The sequence below is a fragment of the Condylura cristata genome, unplaced genomic scaffold, assembly GCF_000260355.1.
Source record: "Condylura cristata isolate star-nosed mole 26May11 unplaced genomic scaffold, ConCri1.0 scaffold00026, whole genome shotgun sequence".
Classification (NCBI taxonomy): Eukaryota; Metazoa; Chordata; class Mammalia; order Eulipotyphla; family Talpidae; genus Condylura; species Condylura cristata.
The window spans coordinates 19,645,678-19,672,407 of record NW_004567127.1 but is presented as its reverse complement, the minus strand read 5'-3'; the positions used below and the strand labels follow the sequence as shown (position 1 = coordinate 19,672,407).

The following is a 26,730-nucleotide window of genomic DNA, read 5'->3' as shown; positions in this document are numbered from 1 at the left end:
GATCTATTATTTATTCATCTAATATTAAATGTTTAATGCAAATAAGGGTTTCCAGACCCCATGCAAAGACCCAATCCATGTCTCCAGTCCCTCCTCTCCTCTTTACAATGCATATCCCATTACAGAAAGTTATCAAATAGCTCACTAGGATGGCTGATCTTTAAAATAATTTAAGTCTCGGGCCCTCCCTGGTGGCGCAGCGGGTTAAAACACAGCACTAAGAAGATGAAACCATTTCCGCATGAGTTCGATCCCCCCCTACCCCTGAGGTGACCACATGGCGTGGCAGATCTCTCCTGGCCCGCCCACTGCTCCCCTCAGCAGTATACTTCGTCAATCTGCCTGTTCTGCTCCCCACTCTGTCTCTGGTGAATCCTCTCACCATTCCTGAGCCTCTGGCCTGTACCCCAGTTCTGTATGAATAAATAAATATTTTTTAAAAAGACATTAAAAATCTGATTATAATGTGCTTTAAAAATAATAATAATAATAATAATAATAATAATAATTTAAGTCTCAAAGCTATCACCACTATGGCCTGAGTTTTAAAAAGACATTAAAAATCTGATTATAATGTGCTTTAAAAATAATAATAATAATAATAATAATAATAATAATTTAAGTCTCAAAGCTATCACCACTATGGCCTGAGTTCAGTCCCCAGCCAAGAGCTAACCTACATATGGCACAACAGACCTCTCGTCTCACACACTGCTCCCCTTAGCAGTGTATTTCAGTAAATCCTGGTGAATCCTCTCTAGTGAATCCTCTCAAACCTCCCCCCCAACCCCCATTCCTCTGGCCTATACTCTGGTATTTCTATTTAAAAAAATAAATAAATAAAAAGGACCCTCCCTGGCAGCGCAATAAGCTAAAGCATAGCACTGTGAAGCTAGCCACAGATGCTAGCCACAGATGCAAGTTTGATCCCCAGTCTGGGAGGTGACCCACATGGCATAACAAACCTTTCCTGACCCACCTCAGCAGTGTGCTTAGTCACTCTACCTATTCTGATCCCCACACTGTTTCTGGTGAATCCTCTCACCACCCCTGTATCTCTGGCCTGTAACCCCGTTCTGTATGCATAGATAAAACTTAAAGAAAAAAAAAACCTTAAAAAAATAAAATAATTTCCAATCCTGAGATTATAAAATTCTAGAACAAGGAGTACCTCTCAAAAGTAACTTGGAACTTGTAGAGAAAGATAGTTTGAGCCAGTGTTTGGATACTTTCCCTCCTGACATTCTACTTTAATGGGGAGATATAGGCAAAGAACAATGGTAAAACATTTTGTATTAGAAAAGCAGATGGAAATTCAGGTTAAGATAGCAAGTTGTGTGAAATTTTTTCCTTAGCAAAGCAGCAGCAGCAGCTCTCTGGCCCACCTGTGACTACGCAGGTGCCTCCCTTTTTCTTTCTCCTCTTCCTAATAAACTTGTCTTTTTAAAATGCTAAAAAGAAAAGGTAAATTGAACACCCATCTAATTTTAGCCTTTCCAAAATTCTACAACACAAGAATAAAGAAATTGTTGCTACTGTTTTTGTTTTGTTCTGTTTATGGATTTATGACACATGCCATAAAGACAGGTGGAATGGAAGGAGTCAACAGCAAGAAAATTATTGAAGCTGGAGAGAAGTTAGAGCAGTAGTTAGACAGCCACGTGACAAGCCAGCACTGCTGACAACGAACAGTAGTTTGCACACTACAGAATCCTAGAAAGGCTTAGGAACTGCCAGAACAAAAACAAGGAAGGACAGACCAAAATAGGAAAAGATCAGGTAAAAGCTATTTAACCTCGACCCCATTCTTCCTCCAGGCTGTTGAGTGGCCCACCCTCAATGCAGCAGCAGATTGGAGATTTATTCTCAAGAGGGTAGGAGATGTCTTTACTTCAAGGAAAGTTATGTGACCCTGTAGGTTAAGAATTATATAGTTCATTACCCAGCCCTCTTTCCCGAGATTCCCAGGAAATCTAACCTGGCCCAGAGAAAAGACAGACACTAGCAATAGCTTCAAAGGATCCACCCAATTCACCATTTCGATTTTGATCACACAAAGGATTCCCTGGGCAATTACAAAGTAGTGATGCTTATCTATGAAGATAGAAATCAGAATGGTGATTACATTGGGGGAGAGTAGGAAATATAGAAGAAAAAGAACTGAAGGAATTTTCTAAGTTTTCACTGTGCTCTGTATCTTGTGTAAGTGCTCTGTATCTTGGGTATATACAGGACAAAATCACTCATTATTTTGTATATTTCACTGTACACAATTACACACAGTATTTCTAACGCATTGCTACTTGAGTCCTATCCCTAGAGATTCTGATTTGGTCCAGCAGCAGCACGGAACTGTGCTTCCAAGTTCCCTAATTCTAATGGTCAGCCAAAATTAAGAACCACTGTTTTAATCAAAAATAGAGGGAGAAGGGAAATGCACTGAACTATGGTGATGACACATGGGTGATTTGGTGATGGGAGCCCACAGGGATTACAACTGAGATGAAAAAAATGCATAAAATGATGTAAAAGTAAATTATTGTATTTTTAAAAAATTAAGAACCACTGTTTCAGACTCTAGATCAACAGTAAAACTGTTAATCAATTTGCTCTGTCTACAAGCTAAGGAAAATCAGTGTGTAATCACCTACTCTCATCATGAGCAAACAACCAAGGATTCCTAGACAACCTCTGGGAGGATTTCTACTATTGAGACTAAACCCAACAGAAATTATGCAAGGAAAAGAAAACTTTTATCTTTAACATTTTCATGCAGATAAGGGAAGATAAGGCATCCAGGAAACAAGAAAAGAGGAGGAGGAATAAGTAACTGAGTAGAGAAGGCTAAAGGCAAACTCTGCAGAAAGGAATATGGTTAAGAAGTTGACCTGCATCACAGTCTCCAATATACAAAGCAGGGTGGAGAACGGGACTGAGGAGTAGGTTAGTGGTTTAAAACCTATATAAAGTTTTTATAAAGCTTATATAGAAACTGCCAGATTTCGTTCTCCACAACTCACATTCTCTCATAAATTGATTCTTTAGAAACAATAAGTTGGAGAAACTCCAGACTTGAGAAGAGTGGAGTGAAGCTCAATATTAAAAATCAAGGGATTAATAGCCCTCCCTGGTGGCGCAGCGGGTTAATGCACTGCAAAAGAAGCTTAAGCCACTTCCACATGAGTTCGAACCTCGCCTGCCAGGGAGGTGACCACATGGCGCTGCAGACCTCTCCTGACCCGCCCACTGCTCCCCTCAGCAGTGCACTTCATTGATCTGCCTGTTCTGCTCCTCACTCTGTCCCTGGTGAATTCTTTCACCCTCCACATCTCTGTATGAATAAATAAACCTTTAAAAAAAAAAATCAAGGGATTAAGCAGCAGTGTATATGGTGAACAGCAGCCCCCACCCACAATCCACTTGCTTTGCCCAAGCTCTCAAAACATGAGAGCAAAACACAGAAACACAGACACCCCCAGTTTGAGTTTAAAAACTCATTTGCATGCTGCCAACCCTATTCTTGCAAATGCACACTTCTCCTTGTGTGAGGATAAAGGTCTTTTGTTGAATTTCTATTACCCTCTCTTAGACTCAAAGCTCAAGGACAAAGGCAACATCTTTGTTAGCTTTTAATTCTCAGTGTCTAACATAGTGACTATACATATACTAAATATCCCATAAATCTTCAACTGGTCCTACATACTGGAGATATTGCAAAAAACATAAAATTGAGTTGGAAAACTAAAACATTAAAGATGCCACTTAGGTGCTGAATGAAGATTAGAAGACGTAGAATTTATTGATAAATGATGTCTGGAATTTTTTTTAAAGGTTTATTTATTTATGCATGCAGAACTAGGGTACAGGCCAGAGGTGCAGGGGCGGTGAGAGGATTCACCAGAGACAGAGTGGGAAGCAGAACAGGCTGACTGACGAAGTACACTGCTGGGGGGTGCAGCGGGCAAGTCAAGGGAGGTCTGCAGTGCCATGTGGATCACCTCCAGGGCGGGTATCGATCTCATGCTGAAGTGATTTTAGTTTCTTAGTACTGTGTTTTAACCTGCTGTGCCACTAGGGAGGGCCTTGGAATTTATTTATTTATTTATTTATTTTTATTTATTCATACAGAAATGGGTTACAGGCAGAGGGTGAGAGGATTCACCAGGGAATCGGGAGCAGAACAGGCAGATCGACAAAGTACACTGCTGAGGGGAGCAGTAGGCGGGCCAGGAGAGGTCTGCTGTGCCATGTGGATCTCCTCCAGGGCAGGCAGGGATCGGGGATCGAACTCATGGGAAGTGGTTTAAGCTTCTTAGTGCAGTGCTTTAACCCGCTGCACCACCAGGGAGGGCCCTGGAATTTATTTTTAAATAATCCCAGGGCACCCACCACGTCCTCAAAAACAAAAAAACAAAACTGTGGTATTACTAGATACTGGCCACAAATATTTCAAAACATTATTTACAGTAATATCCAAAAAAGCAGACGTCTTAAATATTAACAAAGAGAGGTGCAAGAGTTCTACAGAGAAAACTACAAAACTGAGAAAAATGTTAAAAGGCCTGAGTAAATGGAACTCCAACATGTTCATAAATTGGATATAGATTTAATTCCAATTTCCAAAATATATAGAATTTGGTGAACGGATTCTGGAATTCACGAAGTCCAATCTTAGAGAGCAATCTTGGAAGCCTTATACTACCAAGTGTCAAGATTTACTACAAAGTTACATGAATTAATATGATATTGGTGCAAGGATAACAGACCAATGAAACAGAATAATGTTATCCAGACACAGATATACATGTCTATAATTACCTGATATATGAAAACTGGGCGCCTCCCTGTTCGCGCAAGGAGTTTAAAGCACAGCGCTATGAAACTATTCACAGCTACTGCAGTACTAGTTCCATCTCCCTCCTAGGCAGGGAACTGACCCACAAGGTGCAGCAGACCTCTCCAGACCTGCCAGCTGCTCCCTCAACAGTGTATTTCAGTACATCTCCCTGTTCTTCTCCCCACTCTGTCTCTGGTGAATCCTTTCACCACCCCCCCACACACACACACCTCTGGGCTGTACCCCTTCTTGTAAGCATAAATAAACCCTAAGGGAAAAAAAAAAAAAAAGGACCACACAGTACAAAGGGACAAGGACAGTAAAGCCAATAAATAGTGCTGATCAAACAGACCCATATGGTAAAAAACAGAATCCTGACCCCCATAATCCACTTGGAATTTACTGTGAATTGTACAGCTTAAATGCAAAAAAAAAAAAAATGTAAGGAAACACAGGAAAGTATCTTCATATTTTTAAGCTCCCATAATCCACTTGGAATTTACTGTGAATTGTACATCTTAAATGCAAAAAAAAAAAATTATGTAAGGAAACAGGAAAGTATCTTCATATTTTTAAGCTAAGGCAAGATTTCTTAAGTAGAAAGCAGTAATCTTAAAGGGAAGTATAAAGTGTATGTCATTAAAATTAAAAACTTCCACTATCAAAGACACAATGAATGAAAAGGCAAGCTACAGAGTAAAATAAGGTATTATCTATCATATATGTATATAATACCTGATTCAAAGTAGTTACTATGTGGGGTGTCCTCAGAGAAAAGACTTAAGGTCAATCTTTAAAAATTAGACTTAACAGGCACTTCATAAAAGAGGGCATATAAATGACCAGTAAGAGACACCCAAACATAATCATCAGAAAAATGCAAAATAAAATCACACTGAAACATTACTATACCAGAATAGCAGCGATTTAAAAAAAAAAACAAAAAACAGATAAGCATCAACAGGAATGTGGGATAACTGGAATATCATTCCACGCTAAGTGGTACAGACATCTTGGGAAAAGCGTCAACAGTATCTAATACTAAAGTTTTGTCATTCACATACCTCACAAGCCAACAATTGCACTCTCAGATAAAAGCCCCAGCTTACACATTCTATTTCTTGAGTTGTGGTGGAATACTTGGTCAAAATCCTTAACTTGCACACTTCAGGCTGTGCACTATTACTGTATATTATATTTCAATAAGCTGCCTACAACTTCTTTGACACGAAGTTCTGAGATCTTAAGGCTAGCATTTTAGAATAGAAATAGAGTTTCTAATAAACCGAAGAAAGCTCACTAATTAAAAAAAAAACGAATAACATATCAGCACAAAACAAAATCTTCAACAGATAGTTTTTCTTGATCTTCGGAAGTATTATATTGCTTTTCTTTTTTTTTAAGATTTATTTATTAATGCATACAAGAACAGAGATTCAGGGGTGAAAGGATTCACCAGAGACAGAGTGGGGAGCAGAACAAGCAGAGTGACTGAAATACACTGCTGAGGGGAACAGCAGGGAGATAGGAGAGATCCGCCACGCCACATAGATCAAATCCCTGGCCGGGATCGAACTCGGTGCTGCAGTGACTATGGACCGCTGCTGCGCTTTAATTCACTGTGCTACCAGGGAGGGCCCCCCTTTCTTTTTTTCTTTCTTTTCTTCTCTGCCCACCCCCAACCCCCACCCCCCAGGGCAAAGAAAGTTTACTACTCAACACTGTAACCCAAAGAAAAGATACTTTGGCAAGGAACCCTCTAGCAGCAACAGACAGTAGCAAAGCGAAAGAACCACACGTAACGTTTTGGTTAACTTTGCGGTGAAAGCATGCCAACTGAGTTGATCCAAGACGCTCAAAAGACAGAAGGAGATACAAAGAAAATCACAGCAACTCTTAAAGCAAACATCAACACCACAATCCAACATCCCGGAAACTCTGTGGTTAATTTGAGGCTTGCCCCGCTAGTCATAAAGTGATTCAGTGATGGCTACAACGCTCCCCAACAGCATCCCTGCGAGTCCCCAAGCACACCTGGTGTGCCCATCACATGCCTGGAGACACAGTTTTGCACGGAATCCCAGAGGTCAGGTACAGACGCCAACTTTGTCCGTCAGAGGCTCAAGCGGTTTCTCGCCCCATTAGGACACACGGAGGGCACAAACTTGTGGCCTCGGAGGCCGGGGAGACGGCTCTACCCGGGAGCACCAGCCTCCCCGGGACTCCCCTGGGAAACCCGCCAGCGAGTTTCTTTCCCAGCGCCGCCAGAGGGTCCTGGGCCGCCGCGGCCACAGGAAACTTAGGCCCTGGCGAGGCCGGGCGCGTCCGCACGCTCGCGCCGCAAGTTTGGCGGTCGCCCCCACTCGCCGCGCGTCGGCCCCGCAGTGCGCCCCGACGAAGCCGCGCTCGCCACCGCCCGGCCTCCCCGCCCGCGGGCCTGGCACGTCGCCCCTCACCTTGGAGACGTAGGGTGGACTCCGGCGTAAACATTAACTTCCCATCCAGCCGGCAGCCGCGCCGCCGCGTCTCAGCGCCTCGGCCCCGCTCCGGGTTCCGCCGGCCGCTCTCTTCGCCCTGAGCGTCGCGCTGGCTCGGGAATTCAGGGTGTCTCCGACCACCCGGCGCCCCTCGGGAGCAGCGGCGACCTCAACTACCAGCCGACCCCTCGCCGGTCCGCCTGCGGGCTCCTCCGGGGTCCGGCCCGGCCGCGTCAGGGAAACCCAAGGCGCAGGCGCGGCGAAGCCTTAAAGAGACCGGGCCGCCTCTACCGCATAATGGGTTCGAGCAGGTTAGGGGCCGAGCGGGCGGCCGAGGAAAGGCGAACCCGACTGGATTGGGCCTTGGAGAACGAGGGCGGGGAAATCCCGCTCCCCCCACCCCTTCCCCTCCGCCTCCCAGTTAAAGCACCAGCCCTCCGTCCTACAAATTGCTGACTTCCCCAGCCTCTCGGACCGCCCCTTGCACCGCTGAGCTGCGGAAGACACACCCCCTCCGGGACCCGAGCGACCCTATGCTCAGGGCTGCGGGCCTCGCGGGGCCGCACCGCCCACGCGCCTGTCTTCCAGGCCACCCGCGTGCCTTTTAGACGCGCAGGCTTCGGAAGGCCGCCGGAACTCCCAGAGGTCACCTAGGTCACTCTCAAAAACAATAATCAATGTGTAAATGATACTTGAATTGCAAAGCACTCTACCAACAACAGTATGCAGTTGAAAGAACATGGCACAGGTACATGAAGTCCAGACAGGCAGCCATCCAATATCAACGAAGAAATTCTTAGAAAGAAAATACTTGGTTTGGAACAGAAACAACCTTCTAATTCTGTTCTAATCCCAGGAAAAATAATAAGGGCAATGTAATTACTCTCGGTATCCATTTAGAAGTGATGTAAGTGATAATAACTATCAGCACTAAAAAACTTAAGTGATTTGACCAGAAATTAGAGAGCCTTGATTATTTTCTAATTGAAATTTATAATTTCCAAAAGGGGTTCCACTGTAGTAGTCACTTCAGAAAAAGAAAAACTTCACTCAAAACAAAAACCAGATGAGGAAATACACCCCCCAAAAAAATAGGAAGTAGAAACCCATCCTCCACCCAGCTGAAAATTTTGAAACTTCAATGAAGCAAAGTTGCTTAAGTTCAGGACATTCCATTTTCAAGTCAATTTCGATTAATTTCATTGCTAGGGAATCCCTCTTCAATAAGAAGTCAAAGAGACATCTCAGATAATATCTTTCATCTATAAGGAAATCATATTGATTATACTCCCAAAATTTCCCTGAATCTTCCTCCATCTTCAGCTTATTCCAAACTGCCTTTGGGAAGGGGAGTTACTACTAATTTTTGTCTTCTAATTGGTTTACCTACATGCTCCAACGCCCCTCTCCTCTCCACACAAAAGGCCAGGAAACCTTGCCACCTCCCAGTAAAAACACTTCATTGGCTTCCCATTTTTTTTTAGACAAAATCCCTTAATTAAACAAGTCCTGCATGGTCATGAAAAAAGAGATAAATAGCTAAACACTGAAATAGGATCTAAACAGCCATGGGTTATAGAGCTATGGCTGAATCTATACAATAAAGTGCTACAGTTGGTCAAAGGGCAGTGCTCAGAGCTACTGGCAAGCTTTGTTTCCCCTGTTTGGAAAATAAATCCCATTGTTGCTGTTCCTTGAGCCTGAGGCATCTTGTAATTATGCCCACAGATGAGCACCCATACACAGTGACCTGTCTTCTATTAGGCACTGTGTTTGGCCAGCTATACCTATTGCAAGTCTGGACATAGCTATAGCCATATAGTCCTTGGCTGTTGGGGTTTTTGGGCTCTTTTGAGCCTTCCTGTTTCAGTCAGATTCTTTACCCACCTCTCCACCCCTTCTCACTGCTCAGATTACATTCCATCTTGATATTCCTGCTCCAATCATATTGGCCTTTCCCAGTCCTCCCTGCACTGATATTTTGCATAGGCTTTGCTCTGTACCTGGAAGTTTCTTCCAAACCTCATCATTCTGATCTCATCTCTGGCATCTAGCTCTTAGACGCAGCTTCTGGCCCCTCCCATCATGGTCCACTCCTATCACATTGTACTGAAACTGAAGTGTACAATTATTTTTTATGAATTTTTGTTTCTCCCACTGGACAATTATATCCATACACCCGGAAGCTTGGCTTTCTTTGGTCTAGAAGCTGTTTTTCCACATGTATTTATTCAACATGTATTTATTTAATCAATGAATGAGAATAACAGAATGTTAGAACGTGAACTACTTGTGTCTTAAAGGTTACTTAAGTCATAGAAGGTAAATGTCACATTTGACATTTGTAATCAGAGTCTGAAAATGGATTTTATATTGTTTTACCTGGATTGTCACAAGAATCTCTGGGTAACCTTTAAAACTTAGTTCTCAAAGCACCTTACATAAACCCCAGAATTAATGATAGCTGCAGGATGGGCCCTCGAAAAATCACATTGGTTGCTCTAAGGGAGAAAGATTGAGTTACTTGGGAGGGAGGGGTTAGGAGAAGTCATGAGAAGGAGACTTTTGACTTCATGCCCTTTGTACCTATTTATTTCAAGCCATGTGAATGTATTACCTATTTGAAAATAAATAACACAAGAGTGCACAGTGCATGGCTCTAATTATTTGAAATTCCAGAAAAGACAAAACTAAAATAATCATGCTTCAGTCAGAGAATTGACATGAAGGAATTTTCTGGGTGACGTAGGTGATAAAAATATTCTGTATTGTGCTATGATTTACCCATGTGTTTTCATTTTGTCAAAAAAAGTGTGCAGTTAAGGGCCTCTCTGGTGCCACAGGGGTTAAAGTCTCAGGGCTATCAAGCTATTGGCAGCCACTGCAGCATGAGTTCCATCCCCGGCCAGGGAGCTGACCCACATGGCCCTGCAGGCCTCTCTTGCCTCGCCTATTGCTCCCCTCAGCCATGTATTTCAGTTCTGTTTCCTACTCTATCTCTGATGAATCCTCTCACTTCCCTGTACCTCTGATCTACACCCCCGTTTCTTTATGCATAAATAAATAAAATAAGTCTTTTAAAAATCTCTGGTGTACTAGATGTATCATCTCAAATGAGCCCATAGGCCTGAGCAGAGAAGCTGGTAGCACCACCTGTGACACTCCAGCACTACCCCTGGCTTCTCCCTTTCCTTCACTCACCTTGAGCAACTTATTTGATGGAAAAACTTACACTCAAAACTTTTTACTGAAATAGCAAAATCTAACCAGAGACACAGCTCATTCCAACCTCTCACGAGTGCTTGAGCACTTGCGTAAGTGAAATTCCACTGTGTGAATTCCACACCAACGACTCAGTCCAGCTCTCTGCCTCTGCTCTTTACATTCTGAGACTTCAAACTAAAGTAGATGATAAAGTATGGGTGCAGTGGGCAGTGGCACCCTCCTCCCAGTTTAATTTGAAGTAAAACTCAGCTAGCAATTCAGTGTTTTCTATTTTCAGATGCATTGGTTTGTGATATTCTCAGAGAAGGAAGCAAAAAGTGCGTGAACTCTACTTCCTTACACCTGGCAGGAAGGGTTAAATCTCAGAACAGTGGTGCTCTTAACTACCGGGGCTGGGGGTGGGGGTTTATAAATCTGCCAGGTGAACCTCATTGCTCACAGGAAAAATAGCCAAAAGAGGCATTCTCCTGACCGGGTAACAATTACCCACCATGGGTAGCACAACACCAATGGAGTCAAACCACCTGGTGAAGAAGCACTCTCTCTCCCTGCTAGCCAGTATTTGGGGTGTCCTTATAGAACCAGGCCAGGGCAGCTACTTTCTAGGATTACATGGTCCAATACCACAGCCACTAGTCATATATCACTATTTACACTTAAATTTAAATGAATTAAAATGTGTGACAGTTTCTCTGTCACACGCTAACATTTCAAGTGCTCAATAACAGCCATATATAGTTAGTTACTGGTTATTGTTGGGAGTGACCAAGTGCGGAGATAACACATTTACTGACAGGACTAGATAAGGGCGGTAATAAATGGGCCTCACATCCAAGGGTGATAATTAACTGGACCTAGCATCAGGGCTCACAGCGATGAGTCACCGCGTTGGAATCTGAACCTAGAATCTATATGAGACCCTTTCCCCAATAGCACTGGCAGTAGCTACGGACCCCACCCTAGAGGCTCTGTCTTAGCTGCTGCCCAGGAGCAATAAACTTTACTAGCTCAGCCTTTCTGCCTCCCGTCTTTTTCCTTGCGGCCCGTCATAGAAGTTGGAGTTAAACAGTTATTATCTTGGACAGCACAGATATAGAACATTTCCGTTTCCAGGAATTTCTCTTGTCAGTGCTATTCTTTAAAAAGGAGAACTAACACTCCAGTGCAGCTCCAGCTAATGCTCAAATTGTTTTATTTTGCTTTGAAAACATGAAGACTATTAAATAGGGATAGCCATTTCACTTGGTTCTTTGCTTTCCACTTTCCATACACTGAGATATAAAAATGGCTTTGACCTAACCTGACCTTACCGCTATACCTCCACCACACTCCTTTATTTTCAAGACACTGCTGTTTAAAAAAGAATAAGGGGAAGGGGAAAGATGAGAACAAACTGGGGAGGGGAGGGAGCTAGAGGACGCTGGTGGTGAATTATGGGTACTTCGGTGGTAGATCCACTGTGGTAGAACACTTGAAGGTGAGGGTCCTGTACCCCACAAAATACAAACAACAATGTAAACCAACATTACCTCAATAAACACAAACATAAAACATTCACAGTCACTCAAACCTATTGATACCTCTTGGCACTTGCCTGCAGACAGAAACTAGATCTGTCAGTTCTGGTAAAGAGCCAGTCCTCTGACTCTAGATTGGGCCTCTTTTCTTTATGGGTACTAGACATTCACAGTAGCAACCCAACAATAACCTCTGAAGTTGCAACCAAGGTGGGAAATCAGTAATGTACTAATTTCGATCCCACCCAACAAAAGAAGTCCATTTTTTATTTGACATCCCCAAATAGTCCGAAATATTAAAAGCAAGAAAAAAATTAGTGCAACTATACGCATCTAGCAAAAATGATGAAACAGTGCCTTTTGGGACAAACTGGATGGATATGGAAGTTAATAGGCTAAATGGAAAAAAAATGAAAGACAAGTTACCCAATAGTTTCACTCAATTGTGGAATTTAAATAACTAAAGAAAAAAAAACTGACAAACATAGAAAGTATAATTCTTAGACTCTTTGGAAAAAATACTGGTTACCCAAGAGAATGGGGGGCAGGTGGAGGAGGGTGGAGTATCACAAGGTACTGGAGCTGTGGAGGGCAGTGAAGTCCGTGCGCATGTGACTAGGCACTCGCAAAATTAGACAGTGAACAACTGATAACTTAAAAAGTGGAACAAAAAATTGGCACAGCAGTGCAGTAATTACACTTAAACTCTCAATTTGTGTGGGGACTGTAACTTCTGTTAATGGAAATGGCTAGATGTAACCTAAAATGTTGAGTGTACTTGCCAAAAATGCACTTAATATCTAAAAGCCTCATACATAAAGCCCAAGGTAATATTAACATCTATTTAAGCATTGAAATGACAGCTGAAATAACACATGCAAGGTGCATACTAATAGTCAACAAATGATAGCTACTGGACACTGGAGGGGCCTCCCTGAGGGCCCACAGGTTAAGTACTCCCTCTATCACCTATCACCTCCACAGCTCGAGTTTGATCCTCAGCCAGGGAGCTGACCCCCAGATGGATACAGTGCAGCAGACCTCTCCTGTCCCACCTGCTGCTCCCCTCAGCAGTATATTTCAGTAGATCCTCCTGCTCAGCAGATCCTCATGCTGTTCTCTGGTGAATCCTTTCATTCCCTTGCAGCTCTGGCCTATACTCTAATTCTTCACGAAGAGATTTAAAAAAAAAAAGAACAGCTATTGTAAATATCCAAAGCTACCAAGCACCAACATGCAAAAATAAAAAGCCTGAATTAGAAAATTCCATCTCTATCACCTGCTAATTGTCTGGCCTTTACTCTATAAGCCTCTGTTTCTTCAGCGAGTAAATAAGGGTAAGAATCGCCAAAAACAGATGTGCTGCAAGATGTGTTATTGCATGTGAAAAAGGTCTAACAACAGTAAAGTACAAGCTTAAGCTAAAGTTCATTAGCACTTGGTCCCCACCTTTACCAAAAGAAGAGAAAGGAGCTACATTTAGGGCCCTCCCTGGTGGCATAATAGGTTAAAGCACAGTACTGTGAAGCCAGCCACAGCTGATCCCATGCGTGACCCACATAGCACAGTAGACCTCTCCTGTCTCACTCACTGCACCCCTCAGCAGTATACTTCGTCAATCTGCCTGTTCTGTTCCCCACTGTGTTTCTGATGAACCTTCTCACCATCCCCCTGCACCTCTGGCCTATACCCCAGTTCTGTATGCATGAATAAATCTTAAAAAAAAAAAAAATACAATAGGAAGGTGTCACTTTACAGTAAAATTAGTATAATTTTTATTAAGAACTGTGCTGCTCAATATGACTGGGAGACAGAATTGCTGAAGTCAACACACAGCCATCCACACTGCCACCAAACAGAACTTGTGAACAAACCCTAGAGTGACCAGTCATATTCCTCAGCTTATGTTCTATTCCACCTAAGAAATGTAAAAGCTCAAATAGACACACCAGATCCCCTCTGAGACAAGCCATTTACAGCATGAAGATAAATGGTATTGAATTACAAAAAGTCAATTACTAACATACTTTCTTACATGTGTGAATGAAAATTAACACTTCATAAACTTGTCCATCACTGAATGGCCTCAATACGATGAGACAGCATTCTTAAAATAAAACTGAAGAGTTAATAAGCTGTTCTGTGTGTTGAAGATCAAGCAAAGTACACAAATCCTGACTCCATGACAAAATATTCCTGTTGCAGCAGTTACATTTTTTAATCATTTTTCATATAAAGTCAAATGTCACTTTTAGACATTTACCTGTTTCCCATTAGGGTTTATAAAAGTAGCAGTCATTTTGGTGGTGACTATGACAAGTAGAGAAGACAGGGAGCCTGGGGATTTGAATTGAATTTATAGCTGACTCATAGGGAGTGTTTACAACAAAGTTAACACTAGGATCCACCCACTGAGCACCCTTTCAGTTCCACTCTGCAGTTTCTTAGGTAATAAATTCAAGGGAAGCTGGTAGCACAGAGCTACCAAAGCTTTTTGGTATCATGAGTACTAACTGACTCGGTGTTTTATTCCACCCTTGTTTCTTTCTCCTTCCTTCCCTTTTCTTTCTGTTTTCTTCCTTCAATGACTTCATTTATCTTCATGTATATTAACTGAGAGAGCTGACTCTAAGGATTGTCTAGAAGCTTCTATATATATTAGGCAGTTTCAACTCAGAATTTTTTTTAAAGTTTATTTATTTATGCATATAGAACTGGGGTACAGACCAGAGGTACAGGGGTGGTGAGAGGATTCACCAGAGACAGAGTGGGGAGCAGAACAGGCAGATCAACAAATATACACTGCTGAGGGAAGCAGCGGGTGGGCCAGGAGACGTTTGCAGTGCCATATGGGTCACCTCCAGGGCCAGAGATCAAATTCACACTGAAGAAGCTGCTGTTTGCTTTCAGTGCTATGTCCTAACCCACTGCACCACCAGGGAGGGCCTCAACTCTCAGAATTTAATGCTAAATGAAAATTATAATTAGGAAGGACTTCCCTTTTACTTTACTTATTTTCTCTGTAGCTGTGGTTTTGAAAAATTGTAGGTTATTGTGTTCTATTAGTGGCTACTTTGTTGGTGTTAGTATAAGCTATGAAGCATTTACTATAAAACACAAAAACAAGTGGCATACCTGGTGGGAGGTATCTAAAGAAGGCAAGCTGCTTCTTCCATTCTTTTGAAAGAGATCTGATATAATAGTTTTAAAAGATTACTCTCTAGTTATGATAGTTATTTTTAGAGTATTTACTATGAACTAGTGTCCTTTTACTTCCTCTTTACTATAATCCTATTGTTACCCTCACTTATAAATAAACCCCAAACACATCACTAGGGATGCTTCATTCATTCATTCATTCATTGATAAATATCATGGACTTACAATTGCATTAGGAATGTAACTAACAGGAAAGACAAAAGCTAGCAATTTCAGCTCCTATAACATGCCAGCAATAAATAGCATTAAAAGCTCCTGCATGAGTCAACCATTATTAGGCCCATTTAAATGGTGGAAGAGGCTGGTCAGAGTTACAATGATAGTAACAGGAAAAGTAAAAATGTAAGCATTAGTTTCGTTTGACAACAAAGCCTGTTGTCTGGAGTTACAATGTAATGCCTGTGTTCAGCCACTAGTGTATAAATGATAGTCTGGCAGAGAAGACAGACATGGGATGAAACAGATATTCTATAATATGTTCTACAATATGGGGATGTCTTATGCTGGGAATATACAGGAAAGGAGTCCCCAGCCTGGCCGAGGTAGTTGTTCTATATTTACCTGTTCTTGCCTCCTTTCCTCCTCTGCTAATAGGTGTGTAGGACTGGGCCATCCCTGGTGGCAAGCAGGTCAAAGTGCAGCACTATGAAGCTATCTGCAGACACTGCCGCACAAGTTAGATTCCCGGCCAGGGAGGTGACCCATACCTTTAACCTGTTTTGCCACCAGGGATGGCCCCATCCTACACACCTATTAATAGAGGATGAAAGGAGGTAAGGACAGATAAATGTAGTACAACTACCTTGGCCAGGTTGGGGACTCCTTTCCTGTATTTTCCCACCACATGACACGACACCCCTGACCTGCCTGCTGTTCCCCTCAGCAGTATAATTTCAGTCAATCTGCCTGTTGTGCTCCCTACTCTGTCTCTTATGAATCCTTTCACTCCCCAAACCTCTTGCCAGTAACCCAGTTCTTGTATGTATAAATAAATCAGTCTTTAAAAAAAAAAAAGGGCCCTCCTTGGTGGCGCAGCGGGTTAAAGCACAGCACTGAGAATCTAAAGCAACTTCCGCATGAGTTCGATTCCTGCCTGCCCCGGAGGTGACCACATGGCGTGGCAGACCTCTCCTGACCCGCCCGCTGCTCCCCTCAGCAGTGTACTTCGTTGATCTGCCTGTTCTGCTCCCCACTCTGTCTCTGGTGAAGCCTCTCACGGCCCCTGAGCCTCTGGCCTGTACCCCAGTTCTGTATGCACAAATAAATAAATCTTAAAAAAAAAAAAAAAAGCTGTAGGACCCTAACTGAAGCTAAACCAAATCATAGCATCTGCCTGCACCACCATCACTTAACCACACTGCCTGGGAGAGTCCTGCCCCAAGAGTTTACAAACCACAGCTGAAAAAGTAACGACCCATTACCACCTCATAATGAAGCCCTAAGGATATGAGTCTAGAGATCCTAGCTGTCCTGAAGAGGTGCAGGTGAGATGGAGAGCCTCCTGCAGATTCTAGAATTCCCTGGTTCTAGTCAACTCTGCATTTCCTAGGCCTCCCCATACCTTCGTACTTTCTTTGGTGCTGTGCCTCACTAATAACATTCAAATGATTCATTTGCTTATCATTTTTAAAAATATATACATATAATGGGAATTTTCCCAGGCACTGCTTGGGGCACTGGTGATAGGTACAGGTGTCAGCCATCCTCTATTTTGGACCCCAGTGAATCCTGTTGCCCTTGTGTAGCACCTCGCATATTGAGTAAGAGAGGCCTGTGCACCAATAAAAGGTGGCAAAAGTGAGAGTACAACCTCTGAGACTGGTTCATTAGGACACTATAGGTTCTGTTCTCTCAGATTGCATGCTTTGGGGAAGTCAATCAACATGTAGAAGAATTTTTATGAAGAGGAATACGAAAGCCTCCCAATAGCATCTAGAAGCAACTCGTCAACCATACCAGATATAACCTTAGAAACAACCTTCAGGCCCAATCAAGCCCCCTAGCCTGCATCTCTCTGACTCTCAAGAGAAACCTCAAGCCAGGAACAGTCAGCAAGCTGCTCCCAACTTCCTAATGCAAAGAATCTACAAGAGATAATACATGCTTATCATTCTTTTAAGGCACTAAATTCAGGGCGATTTGTGACCACAAGTAGCATTAAATAGCAATTGACATTAAATATAAAGTATCAGTGACAAAAACAGACAGAAGGCATGTCATGATGGAGAAAATAGACATCATCAGATCATAAACGGAATGAAGTTCTGACATAAGGGTGAACCCTAAAAATATGTTAAGTGAGATATACCGGACACACAGAACAAATATTGAATGACTGCACTTGTATGAGAGCTGGAATCATCATATTCATAAAGATAGAAAGTAGAATAGGATACTAAGACCCCAGGAAGGAGAAGATGAGTTTATGGTAATGGATACAGAAGTTCTGGTTGGAGCGATGAAAAGAATTGCAGTGGTACTGGTGATGTAACATAGTGGATGTGAAACGGGTCTACTGTGGTGCCATTAAGGCAGAGCAAGAATTTAGCACAATGGCTGCAACCCACTTCCTCCCTCCCACCTCACCCCCCCATCTAGAATTTCTAAAAAACACACCTCATAGTAAGTTTCAAATAAAGTGACTCAAACCCTATTAATTTATTTCACACAGGGATGCCACTAGTTACAAAACTTCTCGTAAGAGGAGAGTAGATTCTCCTAGTTTTGTTAAACAAATCCTATTAACGCCTACCTGTAAATTTCTGCTCCTTTGGTTAAAGCAAAAGTTGTCAAAACACATTCAGGATCCTATCTGTAAGTCCCTCAAACTGAACAATTATTTATATCAGTAGCCTTAACACCCAAGGTGGATTCTCCTCTGAATTTTCCCAGACTCACTGCTGAGTGTGCCCTTTTGATAGGGGATAGGAAGGGGGGGAAGATTGGGAGGGACCCTAAGCTGGTATAGAAGGAAATCTGCATGCACAGATTGTTTATGGCCTGCTCTGAGTTAATTTTCCAGCCCAAGAACACATCTGGAGGCATGCACTGACATTATAATGCTCTGTCTTTGGAAACACTTTTTTCATGGGAAGAACGTTTCATTGACTTTAATTAGAATATATAAGTAAATACTACTGTTTCATAGATTGGGATTTAAATCAGAGGAATTTCACTATTATTCATGATCTGATAAAACTGGAATTTCTGAAAGATGGATATATAGAGAATAGATGGAGGGAATAAATGCTCACCAAAGTTAGAAATTTATCTTTGGTGTAAGAAATTTAAAGAGTGTATTTAATTGACCATGTTAAGCATTTAATGTTTATAATACAAAAAGTAATGTTTCTTACTGAGACAATCTACACTGGTATATACCTGTTGGTTTCTCTTTGTTCAGATGGTTTTCAAAGCACAGTGATGTCTTGAAGTTTAAATAATTTTAAGCCGTATTTAAAATGGGTGGTTTGTGAGTCATTTGACATGTTAAATTTTTAAAATCAGAATCATTAATTTGAGTAATATCTAAATATATTATCTGCTCAAGAACTAGATCATTGCCCAAATGCAACAATTCCTTGATCTGAGTTTTAATTAAATCTGAGTGCTCTTTAGGATTCTAAAACAGCAACTGCCACCTCTGACCCAAATCAATGTTATATCTACAGTACTTTGAGGAGAAATATAACAGCCAGTATGTGACATAAACCAGAAAAGAGACCATCCTTGGGGACCTCCCTGGTGGCACAAGGGGTTAAAGCACAGCACTATTAAGCTATCCACAGCTACTGTGACACAAACTTGATCCTCATCCAGGGAGCTGACCCTCATGGTGGAGACCTCTCCTGCTCCCCTCAGCAATGTATTTCAGTAGATTTACATGTTCTGCTCCCCACTCTGTCACTGGTGAATCCTCTCACACCACGCACCTCTGTCCCATACCCCAGTTCTTGTATGCATAAATAATTTTTTCTTTTTAAAGAATCCAGCCTTGGATTCCTTAGGGTTTGGAGAAGATTTTTGCTCCTATGTATGTTGTTGCCATTTGCCCTTTGTTCAGAATCACTAAGTAAGAGAATAATCATTGCCTTCCTGCAGTGATTCTGGTACAGCACCATTTAGCCCTAATCTGATTGAAGTGTCTGAGCCAGAGGAGAGAAGTATCTCTTGATAGTTTCTCCCAGTGAATCCAGAGGGTCATGGAGGAAGAGGTATGGTAAAGCAAACAACTCAAGTTGTTTTGAGAAAGATTCTTAGAAATAGAGAAGTGAAAGTTCTCCAGAGGGACCAAGCCCAACTTTCTGGGTTGCAAACTTGTTGAGGGACTTTTGACTTCCTGTGGAAAGTGTAACTGGTTTAGTGAGCTGTTGAAAGAATCCCGTGAATCCTGTCTTTCTTTTTTTTTTTGAAAAAATAGGATTTTTTAAAAAGATTTATTTATTCATACAGAACTGGGGTACAGGCTAGAGATGCGGAGGGTGAGAGGATTCACCAGAGACAGAGTGGGGAGCAGAACAGGCAGATCGGCGAAGTACACTGCTGCGGGGAGCAGCGGGCGGGTCAGGAGAGGTCTGCCGTGCTATGTGGTCTCCTCTGGGGCAGGCGGGGATGGGGCAGGCGGGGATCGAACTCATGCTGAAGTGGCGTTAGCTTCTTAGTGCTGTGTTTTAACCCGCTGCGGCACCAGGGAGGGCCAGAATCCTGTCTTTCTTAAAACCTCTCTTACCTCCCTCTTTCCACTATCTCTACTGTGTTTTCCAAAACTCTTGTGTTGGTTTCTGCCAAAGAATACTGCATGTCAGTCTTCCCTGGTGGCCTAGGGGTTGAGTCTCAGGGCTATCACCACAATGGCCAAAATTCCATCCCCAGCAGACCTCTCCTGTCTCACCCCTGCTCCCCTCAGCAGTGTACTTCAGTAGATCCACCTGTTCTACTTCCCACTCTGCCTGTGGTGAATCATCTCACCCCCTGTACCTCTGGCCTACACCCAGTTCTTATCTACACACACACACACACACACACACACACACACACACAAGATTTATACTAGACAGTGCTGTACTGTTGCAAAAGAATTCCCTTTAAGGATTATTTCAGATATCTTCTGGGAAATGTCCTTTCTCCTCAGAGAGTTCAAGCACCATTTCTGAAATCTATAAAATCCAATGTCCTTATCAGGATTTCTGTTAATTCCCACTATTTCATGGTCATCTCTATTTCAGGTTCATATTTTGGAGCTCATTCTTTTGTCCCTTGTTCAGTAATTCCTTCCCAGAATTCAGTTATTTAAGAGTTTTCACTATGACCTAACATTCTGTGAATTTTAGCTGACTTCACAGGAGACATGTGATGTTATGGGGAGGGGTCAACGTGTCGAAAGTTGCACACTCTCCTTACACTCCTTTCCCCTCTCATATCCATCTTACTCCCTTCAGGAGCAGAGCAAATACCCAACCTGACTTTCTACATCGCTACTATGCTTAATGATTGAACACATATTTCAGCATCTCCAGCACTGTACCCAAATATTCTAGCAAATCCTATGCTCTCCCTGAGAAGAAATCTTATTGGGGGATTCGGGGGTATATATGCTGTTATAGAGAAAAACTTTGTTGTGGGAAAAGGAGTTGTCTTATGAACCATTAACAAATATGTAAAGTAATGGTGGCAGCAAAATTTTAAAAGTCTCTTCTTTAGGAAGTCATGTTTATTTTATACTTTTGGTAAATGAAAATTTATCCTAAGTTGGGTGGTTTTTGAAACAAAGAGCCATTTTGGAATTATTTTTGGCCTGGGCCTTTCCTTTACAAACATATGATTACATACCATGTTTAAATGATAGCCTCAATGATTAAATGATCAAAGAAAGGGCACACAATGGACTAAAGACAAACATTCTATCTCAGAAAGAAGTTAAAATTACACCTAATTGTGCCCCTATTAACAATGATCCAAACCTGTTATTTCAGTGTTAACATTTCAACTACACTGGTTATATAAGACTAAAGTTGGGAAAAGTTCACAAGCTCTCAACTGTACTTACCCAAAAACTGAAGATAATAAGACTGTAGCCATCAAGCCAGGTCAGGAAAGCAAATGTTGAGACACACACACACATATGTTTGTGTATATATATATCAGTTATATATCTCAATCAACTAGTAAGGGATGGCATTTCCATCACTGCATAGCAGGGACATAGGATGAACAGTTTCTAGGTGGGGAAGGTTAAGATGGGGGAACAGGTGTACAAGTTGCATTTACAAAGCACTTTAGAGAAATAGAGAAAATTATAACTATAGCAGTACAGATGAAGATTCAGTGGGTACTAAAGCCCAGTCTTCTGATGCTACGCTATTCCTGGGGGGTGCAAATGGTCCGGAGTCTCTCTAGTTTGTTGCTTTTTATCTTAAAACTGTCCTGAATTGGGAAAGGGCACAAGAGACTATGATGATCATCATGGGTGCCACAGTGGTGGGAGAATTACACATGAGGACAGAAGTGAAACCGTGTACAGAAATGAACACTGTTGTGGAAAATAAAAGATAAAAACTCACCCAGAATTGGTTTAGTCCATTAAGGTGTTCAGAATACATAAATTCACTACTACTGAGCCTCATAAATTCTTGAAAAGGGATTCCAATCTGTGTTGGGGTCTTTGCCTCAGTAAAGACTGGCAGCAGGTATTAAATGTGCAAAAAAGAGAGGGAAAACTAGGAGACAGCTGAGGGGAAAGTGTCCGTTTATATATAATAGGTGATTAAAATGCAAAAGAAAATTATGAAACACACGTAAGGACTCCCATGTTTTATGGCCAAAATTAGACTTGTCCATAAATATGACCGATTAAAAGTCCGTGAAGTTCTGTGCTCACTTACTGGTGTTAGCACTTTAATGTTATACACACACGTGCTCAAACTGATTTGCTCCTGCTTCTCTTACTGGAAACAGAAATCTTAAAACGTTTCTCCCAGCCTTTCACCTGTATCCTCCCCACTCCCCCAACTTTTGGACAGTACTCAGTAGCTGTATCCTTGCTCAAGTACACTTGACTAGAGAGCAATCAGTCATGTGTTCTTATCCTCTTGCCTTTTGAAAGAGCTATTATCTTACTACCCTGCTTTCCCTGACAGCACTCCCCCTTCTGGTGCACATAGGCACTGCAGGAGATACCGAACTACCCAGTCAACAGGAATCTTACTTGATATAAAATTAAAAGCCAAACAACAGGGCCCTCCCTGGTGGCGTAGCGGGTTAAAGCCCAGCACTATGAAGCGATCCTCAGCCACTGCAGCACGAATTCAATTCCCGACCAAAGGGGCAACCCACATAGCGTGGCAGACCTCTCCTGACCTGCCCGCTACTCCCTTCAGGAGTGTATTTCAGTCAATCAGCCTGTTCTGCTCCCCACTCTGTCTCTGGTGAATCCTCTCACCGCCCCCCCATCCTCTGGCCTGTACCCTGGTTCTGTTTGTATGTATAAGTAAATAAATAAATTCTGTATGTATGTATAAATAAATCTTAAAACAAAAATAAAGCTGAAAAACAACCCAGAAAAAGACAATGAATATTCTCACCACATTAAAAACTTAATTAAGAGGGAAACATCTGGCAATTCTCTGAATCTGTTCATACTCACTCTCCAGTGTATACTTTCACCTGTAGTAAAGCTTTTTTTTTTTTAAGATTTATTTATTTATGCATACAGAACTAGGGGTACAGGCCAAAGGTGTGGAGTGTGAGAGAATTCATCGGAGACAGTGGGAAAGAGAACAGGAAGATCTTCTGAAAAACACTGCTGAGGGGAGCAGCAGATGAGACAGAAATCTGCTGTGCCCTGTGGGTGAACACCCTGGCTGGGGATCAAACTTGTTCTGCAGTGACTGCAGATAGCTTCATAGTGCTGTGCTTTAATCTCTTGCACCACCAGAGAAGGCCCTAAAGCTTCTTTTCTAACGTATATATATATCGCAAATATATATATCGCAAATATATATATCACAAATATATATATGCACATATATATAACACACACATATGTCAAACACAAACATTTTTGGTGTTATTTGGCCTACAGCAAAAACATTTTACATATTTGTCCTGTTAAATACATTCAAGCTCCCAGAATCACTCTGTATTCCAACATAGTGGCCACATCAGTGCAAGTGCCACTGGACACTTAAAGGCACTAGACAGTGCCTTTAAGCACAGACTCTCCAAAAGGCTGAGCCCACACATATGCCAAGAATGACTCAGAGCATTATGACCATCACTTTGAAGCTGTCTGTAACAGATATAATTGCACCTTTTTGTGTCTGCACTATTTCCTTGAAAAAGATGACCCAGAAGACAGGGAGGATCCAGAAATTGGCTTTACTGTCATGTACTAAGGGGAAAATCAATTATAAATGTATGTTGTTTCTTCCCAAAATGTGATGGGCTGTCCTATATGCATGTACATACACACACATACGTGTGTGTCCTCTGTACTTAATAAAAGAGGGAGACAGATATTACTAGTGTCATCTGATAAGTAGAATCGCAAAAGGATTTATAGAATTTGTCACTAATCTTTTCCATCTCAGTTGTAATCCCCGTGGGCTTCCCATTACCAAATTACCCATGTGGCACATGATTTTAATGCCTAGGTAGGTTTCTCACCACCAAACACATTCCTAGCCAGCAACTTCTTTCCCCTAATTTTATGGTCCCATCAATATTGTGTCAGTAAGATTCTTTTAAGCAAGGATGATAGCTAACTGCCCTTGAGCAGCACTTACCTCAAATATTTAGCGAACTCTTGATTTTTCTAATTTTTTAAAATAATGACTTACTATAAAGCTAATCTCTCCATTTAAACATTCCTGAATTGTGTAAATATTTTGATTTTCATATATTAACTCACCCTCTGATAAAGTGGTGCTGGACTTTTCAGATCTTATCCAGAATGGCCTTCTTAATGGCTCAAGACCTTCCCTCCTATTTCTTTTCTTTTCTTTTCTTTTTAAGATTTACTTACTTATTTATGCACAGAAGAACTGAGATATAGGCCAGAGTTGCAAGGGGGTGAGAAGATTCACAAAGACAGAATTGGGAGCAGCACAGATGGATTTACTAAAAATACACTGCTGAGGGGAGCAGCAGGTGAGACAGGTGAGGTCTGCTGCACCATGTGGGTTAGCAACCTGGCTGGGATTGAACTTAGGCCATAGTGGTGAGAGCTGATATTGCCAGCTGTGATCCACTGTGAAGGCTATGACATTCATTTCTCCATATGTAAAATGAGCATCATGATGCGATTTATTCAAGCAGTTTTGACATTAAATAAAGTAACATAATAAATGTTTAACATAGCTTTGGCAAATACTAAGTTTTCAGCAGATGTTTGCTGTTCCTCAGCTTTGGGACTCTCGGAGCCTCCTTTGAACAGTGTAATCTGCACAGAAAGGGGAGGTTCCACCTAAAAAGGGTGGCTCTGAGTTGGGAGGGGAAGCTGCAGGGATTGAGAAGAGACCACCAGGGGAGGAAGTGGAGCAGAGAGATAAGTGAAGGAGTTGTGCTTTCTTCTCTTTGGACTTGCAACAGCGTCCTGGGGTCGTGGAAGGAGACACTTGGAAAAGAGTGGGTAAGATCTGTGGTGAGGCTGGCAGGGCAGCCTTCTTTACTTGTATTTTGATTTTCCCTTTTCCTTCCAGACTAGCCTGGCCTCTTCTGCTCCTTCCTCATGGTTCCCCATCAGAGGGGGCTTTAGACTTGAGCAGGCTTTCGGGTTTCAGTGGCCCTGTTTTGGGCCAACCCTGTTTGGCTTTTACCCACAGGAGGTAATCTTTTTTTACTGAAGATCTTATGCACTAAGAGTATATGTTATCTTCATGCAGTGGATGGCAGAACTCATACAGCGTCTACAGTTTTCAGGTTCCAAACCACCCCTCAGTCCTCCTGTAAACACCCTCTTTTCCCTGTGAGTCACTCCCCAAGTCAAGTCTGAGTTGCTGAGACAAGCCCAGTAGAGCAATAGGTAGGGGCTCTGACATTTCAGGATTCCTTGGTATTTATTTGGTGGGTGGGAAGTTTCTAGGAAGTAGCTCCCTTTGACTTAGGCAAGAAGGGCCCTGGCTGGGGACTCTTGACCTGATCCTGTACATTATAAAACCCTGTATCACAAACCACAGAAAAAAAAGTATTAGTGAGTGCATGATTATGTCTGCCTGTGTCACTTAGGACTTGGCAAAGGGCTCTGACCAGAAATCTTACCCATCTGACCTGGTCATCAACACCTTCCAGGCCCCAGGGAAATGCTATTCACATTTCTTGTGCTGTGTCCTCAGAACAAAAGGCAATTGTGTCTGAATGTCAGGAAGGTTTTGGGTTTGTGCTGCTATTGGCATTTGAAATGGACAATGTTTTATAGTACAGAACATTTGCGTAATGGAAATTTTTTTTTTAGATGAGAGGGGAAAGTTATTTGTTAAATGATTTGATGAATAATAAAGTTTTATTTCTGAGTAGGATCAACCATACACTTTCTTGTTTATCTTCAAGTTCCAATTCCTAGTTCCAGAGGTATTCACTCTATTAAAGGTTAAATTTGATTTCAACAAGACACGCACTGCTGTTAGAAGAGGTGCTCAATAGAAGATGCTCAAATAAAGAGCAAATCAGGGGCCACCCTAGTGGCGTGGGGGTTAGAGTCACAGTGATCTCAGCACTATCAAGCTGTCTCTAGCCACTGCCACACTTTAGATCCCCAGCCAGGGAGCTGACCTACATGGCGCAGCAGACCTCTCCTGTCTCACCTGCTGCTCCCCTCAGCAGTGTATTTCAGTAGATCTCCTGTTCTGTTCCCTACTCTGTCTCTCGTGAATCTTCTCACCCACCCTCCACACCTTTAGCCTACATCCCAGTTCTTATATGCATAAATAAATAAAATAAATCACTTTTTTTTAAAGAGCAAATCAGAGCCCTTGGCAGAATTTTTTTTTAATTTTGCACTAAATATTTGATATATAACATTGTTTGCTTTCTTTAAAAAAAGATTTATTCATTTATGCATACAAGAAATGGGGTACAGGTCGGAGGTGTGAAAGGGAGAGAGGATTCACTAGAGAGAGAATGGGGGAACAAAACAGGTGGAGCTACTGAAATACACTACTGAGGGGAGCAGCAGTCAAGATAGGAGAGGTCTGCCAAGTCATGTGGGTCCCCTCCCTGGCTGGGGATCTATCTCACGCTGCAGTGGCTGTGGACAGCTTCATAGTGCCTTTAACCCTTTGTGCCACCAGGGAGGGCCCTAATGTTGTTTGCTTTTAAAATGTTTGTGTATTCAAAATCCAATCGGATCTACATTAAGGATTAAAATTTTTTTTTAAAGATTTATTTATTTATTCATATAGAACTGGGGTACAGGCCAGAGATGCGGAGGGTGAGAGGATTCACCAGAGACAGAGTGGGG

The 26,730-nt window shown here is 42.1% G+C and overlaps 1 protein-coding gene across 5 annotated transcripts in view; it reads right to left on the bottom strand.

Annotated features, from left to right (window-relative positions):
* Positions 1 to 7,601, bottom strand: part of EVI5 (ecotropic viral integration site 5) — a 157,694-nt gene extending 150,093 nt beyond the window's left edge. For all 5 annotated transcript variants that reach the window (XM_012730167.1, XM_012730166.1, XM_012730168.1 and 2 more), the window contains exon 1: positions 7,294 to 7,601. The gene's annotated coding sequence lies outside the window, so the exon portion shown is untranslated. The remainder of the gene's footprint in view (positions 1 to 7,293) is intronic.
* Positions 7,602 to 26,730: the final 19,129 nt, after the last annotated feature.